Here is a 5,822-nt window from a genome sequence, read left to right as displayed (position 1 = left end):
GCGTCATCAACATAACATACTGTTTTCATTTCTTTGTTTCCCATCCGGTATCCTCTTCCAGCTTGTTTTATCTTGCTTATAATCTCATCCTTTATGATGCTGAACAAGATCGGGCTGTTTTATTTTCCTTCTTCTCTTCTTTTTCCTCTTTCAATAGGACCGGGTCTTGATCAATCCTGTACGTTTAACCCTCTACCTGGATCTTCCCCAAAAGCTGAACTCCAGCCCTCGTACCACCTTTTTGGTGGTCTGCCTACAGGTCTGCGCGTGTTCGGTCACCGAGTTTTAGCCCATCTGTCTTTTGGAATTCTTTCTACGTGATCCATCCAGAATCTATTTCGTTTTCTAACCCATCTTACTACATCCTGTACTCTCAATTCTTGTCATCACTCCTTATTCGGTCCCTGAGGGTGATTCCCTTGTTGGTTCGTAGTATTTTCATCTCTGTGGTTCTCATTATTCTTTTTTTTTTGTTGATATCTCGGCTCTGACTTCTGAGGCATATATGAGAATAGGTCTCACTTACGTTTTTATTGTTTATTTTCCATTCTGACATATGTGTAATTATCGGTGATCAAGTCTTCGATTGCTTTCATTATATTGGGGTGAATCTTCCTTATTACATCCCTCAATCGTACACTATCAAATACTTGGGTGAGATCGATGAAGCACATATAGTCTTATTGAACTCTATAGCCTTCTCCGTAATTTGGCTTTGACAAAAATAGCATCTATAGCAGATCTGTTCTTTCTGAATCACTGCTGTTTTTCAAAGATACCAGATGACATAATTTCTTCCGCTAAAAATTTAGTGACGAGTTTTTTTACTGCACTCATCAAACTAATACCTCGATAATTTTGTGGATCGTTCTTTTTAGCAAATTGGAATCAAAAATATTCCCGGTTGTCTTATAAAGAATTATAATATGATTTCAGAAAGTATTGTAATGAAAAAAAACATTTTGAAAATTTTTTGCGAGGCTCGATTTATTAAAGTGGTGATGAATTTTTCTAAATTTTTATAATGATATTTTATGTTATGGAAAATATTTTTTTCCACTTTCAGCGTCAAATTAAAATTATATTTATTATATAATAAACACAGAGCTTCAGAGTTTATTGTAAATTACCTGCTCGTTTACAAGATTTTTTCAAAATTGTTTGAAGATTAATATTTTAAAAGTTATTAACCAAAAACTAAACACCATTTTCTTTTCATCTCTTTAACCTGCACTAAAATCCATCAAAAATATTTTTCTGCGGGTGATTCCTAATCGAATGAGCTTTTGCTCATTGTTTTGTGACCTTAACTCTATTTTTGAGCTTGTTGACTAGACTATAATAAGTTTAATCAAACGTTATCGAGAGATTTATTAAATTACGTTCACCAATTAACGCACATGTGATCGTATAAGTTATTTGTGGATTATTATACGAGGTTGTTTATTTTATTCAAACAAATAACCAATTATGTTTCTTTAACGATGCGATTTTCAATGACCATAATAAATAATATACTGATGAAGAGAAGGAATTTCTGGCTTTTGATCAATATAAGATTATTCCGATAGTGTAATAAAAACTACAAAAGTAGTTTTAACATAAAAATAATCTCAGGTTCATGAAGTTATACGAGTTTTTATGATTAAAACAATTTTTAAGAGAATGACGATCATTTTAACAACGTATCAAACAGAGGTACATTTTGATTTATATTTAAAATCGATTAAATATCGACTTGAGAACTTTCCGAAAGACCGGTCTAACATGCAAAAAATTGTTTAGTTTTCTATGACATTCTATATAGATATAAAAAATTGTCACAACATTAATATAAATAATCACCGCTGTACGCCACTGTCGCTATTCCAGATCACCAATCCTTTATCGCGCAATATTGACTTATTTCAGTTTAATCGCGGCGCGTGCGCGAAAACACTTCTTTATTCGGTTAAAAACGTCATAAAACAAAAAGTGTCGTATCTGTCTCTTGAGAATTTCAGGGAAAATCGTTACGTCTTTAGTCGTACCCCATTGTTGTGAGAAGATGAGTTGATCTTTTATGCATGATCACCCCACGAACTTAAAAATTTTTCATTCAATGTTTTCAAGCTTTCATTTCAATATAAAAGCTTTTATTTGTACTAATGTAATAATAAATTCTTCCTGTCCTTTTTTTTGATTTGTTAGACAGTTTTTCATGGAATAAAGAAATATTACACCAACCAGGTAAATGTAACAGAGTTTAGACAGTTCTTGACTAAAAATTTACTCTTGCCAACCCTTTTTTAGCGGTTAAGAAATACAGAGTGAGTATGTTCGGAACGCCTTAATTATCTCGGAGAAGGTTTGTAAGATAACCAGTGTTAAACTTATCGTTTAATGTTTGGGCATCGAGGCATTCGCTGATGGTCTGCGCAACATAGAACGCTCAGTTTAACCCATCCGAAAACTTTGATGACCTGACTGCTACTCTTGAATATGATGCAGGTTGAGGAATATAAAGAGAAGAGAGCCATACAAGAAGAAGGTGACCAGGACAAATTGGACCAGAACGACAACTTGTTAAAAGTTATGGTGAACAAGAGTCCGCGAAAGAAGAAATTTTGGAATTGTAGTAAGCCAGAGAATGTTGAATATAAGGAAGCCGCAGTTTCAAGAACTACAGTGGTCAACAAAGAATGGTCATCCACAAAGGATTAAAGAAAATGAGTGATTCTCACCTAAAAATTATTAAGCAATGGAGGGCGACTTACCTGGTCGGCGATTTTCACCGCTACATATTGGGCTCAGTCAGACTCATGATGGTTGCGAGAAGCGTAGACAGATAGTCATTCCAAGAAAGAGAGTAGCTGAGGTACTGAAAAAGATACAAGACATTCCATCAAGAAGTCATCTGGGAGTGAAGAAATGTATGACCTATGCTATGAGTAATGGACCACATCGTGAAAGAAAGGCGCCCATGAAACAGTATAATGATGGAAACCCTTTCCTTTAAATATCTCTGAACCATTTGCGACGACAAACATGGATGGAAATTCTCGCGAATTCTAATAAAAAGGGAATAACTGTCGCAGCCCCTGGCAAGTCTCTGGGAATCAAACACAATTAGCGGTACATTTTCTACCTGGTAGTCAAAGTTTCAAAACCAATAGTAATAGTAACTAGTTATATCGATGAATCATCAGGAACATTGTAGATGTGATATTTCAGGATACCGGGGCTCCTATATTAGCTCACACCTTTCTAGTCCGTCATGCAAGAATGGGTCAAGTTGCAGATTTAAATATCCGGCTATACATGTGTTCCAAGAGGAACTTCCATTTAAGGAAAGGGTAATATCACGAACTCGACTACGACATTGTCCGTGAATCTGTTCCTGTTTAGTAATAACGAAATTCTAGGATTTGGTGAATACATCGAATCGTTGAATGGTTTTCTACGCCTTTTATTCTGCATTTGACGCTTTTTATGAAAAGCGGCGAGTTGTTTACATTATTTTTCTAAGAAGGGCTTTTTATTAATTTGTTTATTTTCTACAACTTTTTAGAAATTGGTTTTGGGTATATAAAGGTGTTTGTTTAGCAGAATTGGTTAGTTTATTATTGAAAGTCATAATAAATGGAGCGACATATTAAAGTTAGTTAAGTCTAGTGTTTGTGCTTAAATATTTAAAGTGGGTAAAAGGAAGTATTTATAAAATTTACCCCACCGATAGAAATCTTATAAATAAATAAGAAAAATATCAAAATACAGTATATGTTTTTGTGTTGTAGGTATTTATTCATATATACATAAATTACATATAAATTATAACAATCGTAATTTAGTAATAATTAAACACTTATAATATAATTTCTCTAATGGTAATTAATAACAGTCGCTGAGCTTCTTAAAATATTATCTGCGTACATTGATAAGAGAAGCGAGACAAATATTTTAGAACTTCTAACAAATAAATTGTCTCGGACCCCCGCTTACGATTGTGGACCCTCATTTTCTGTCACGCCCAACGTAGACCCTCGTCTGGTCTACAGTGGACCACTTAATATTGTAAAATGTGAAATTTATGGTTTCAAATTTATAAGATATACAGAAAGACATTTCATAATTATTATCAATATTAGTAGAAAGCACCTTTGAAAATTTTATAAACAATTTGATCTCACCGTATCTTGATGCTTTCAAGCCGCAGATTTCTGCACTTGTAGAATCGTTATTTTTGAAAAATAACTAGCAATTGCAAAGAAATATATTTAAGACAAGTTGTCTGAATAACTGCGAGCTTTATTTTTATCAACAAATCAACTATTTGCCGTCAAAATATCACTTTATCTAGTAATATTTTGTAGATTTATTACAAAATCGGCGCTGATGACGTAGGATTTATTTGGAAGACATATAAACTTCATATGTTTCTTAATACTAATTCTTTCGACTTGAAATAAAAATCATTAAAATTAACTATTTATCTTCGTTGAAATTGAATATACTTTCCTTCAATTTTTTCACCTAGACAGTAAATAACATTCAAGAACTTTCAGCATCATTTATATTCTTATTGCTAGTAGGTTTCTTCATTTTTTTATGTGAAAAATGATATTTAATCAACACTCACAACTTTTGTTTATTAATATTTAGCAATGAAAACAGCTTTCTTTAAATTAGTATCAGAGCTGCCCTTTCTTTTATGGTTGATTTCAAAAAATCACATCAGGAACATAACAGTAACTGGCAATATAAACACCGTAGCAAAAGTCGCTCTTTATTGAAACTACCCTCGTATATAAGTGATGGAAATATAGTCTTCTTTCAATGGCAATTAGTAGAAAACTGGAAAAACTCTACCGCAATTTCCAATTCTTCTTACATATAAATATTTCAAAGTCAGACACTTTATTGGACTCATTAATTTGCAAGCTAGCATAGACCTGCTTGTAAATTAATCTTCGAAATTTTACAAAAGCAGCCCAATTTATTTTCACAGCCATTCTAAGAGATTTTCAGGTTCAAATATTTGGTTAGAATACAAAAAAGTGTCAGGGCTAGAAATGGCATGAATTTCAAGAAAGCCTCAGTTGAAAAATAACTGTAGTTATTGAGTTTTATGGCGAAATTAATTTCACACAACGGATGAAAAATAAATTTACAGTGAAGATAAGAAAATGCATTTTTCACTATAATGAATAGGTTGAAAAAATATGAACACTGTTGAACATCAGTTAATAATAATGGGTAAACACCCCCAATGAGATTAGGCCGCAAAAATGATCTCTAGTTCCTCTTGATGGGGTGGAACAGTCTCCATAATCCACGTCTACATCTCATTCATATCACCCCAAAATTTTCCTGTCTCTTCCTGCCAGTTTCTAGATCCTAATTTTCTGAGGTCATCTTCAGCTCATTTATAAATTGTGTCCTAGCCGAGTCCACGGACGAGTTTTTCGTTCCTTTTCTTTATACTTACCCCTATCACTGAACAAGCTGATATTTGAATTGTTTTAAATCTTGGCCGTTGAGATTGTCAGTTATTTCTTGGTTCGTTCTCATCCTATATTCCCCTTCACCTATTTTTACTAGTCTCATTATTGTTTTAATAATATTCCTTCCAGTTCTTCACTTTTGCACGCATGTAGACAAGACTGATAAAGTCAGCACTAATTAATATGATTTTATATGAATCGATTAAAAGATTTTGTAAATTCAGTAGAATGGAAGCTCTCCATTAAACTATAATTTCATGCTGTGAAGAAGTGTTCCTTCCATTATCAGGGAAACTATATAATGGAATGCTGGACATGGCATATCCAATCTTCTTCTTA

This window comes from Diorhabda sublineata, chromosome 7 (genome assembly GCF_026230105.1).
Source record: "Diorhabda sublineata isolate icDioSubl1.1 chromosome 7, icDioSubl1.1, whole genome shotgun sequence".
Lineage (NCBI taxonomy): Eukaryota > Metazoa > Arthropoda > Insecta > Coleoptera > Chrysomelidae > Diorhabda > Diorhabda sublineata.
Note: the sequence above shows the minus strand (reverse complement) of the source record.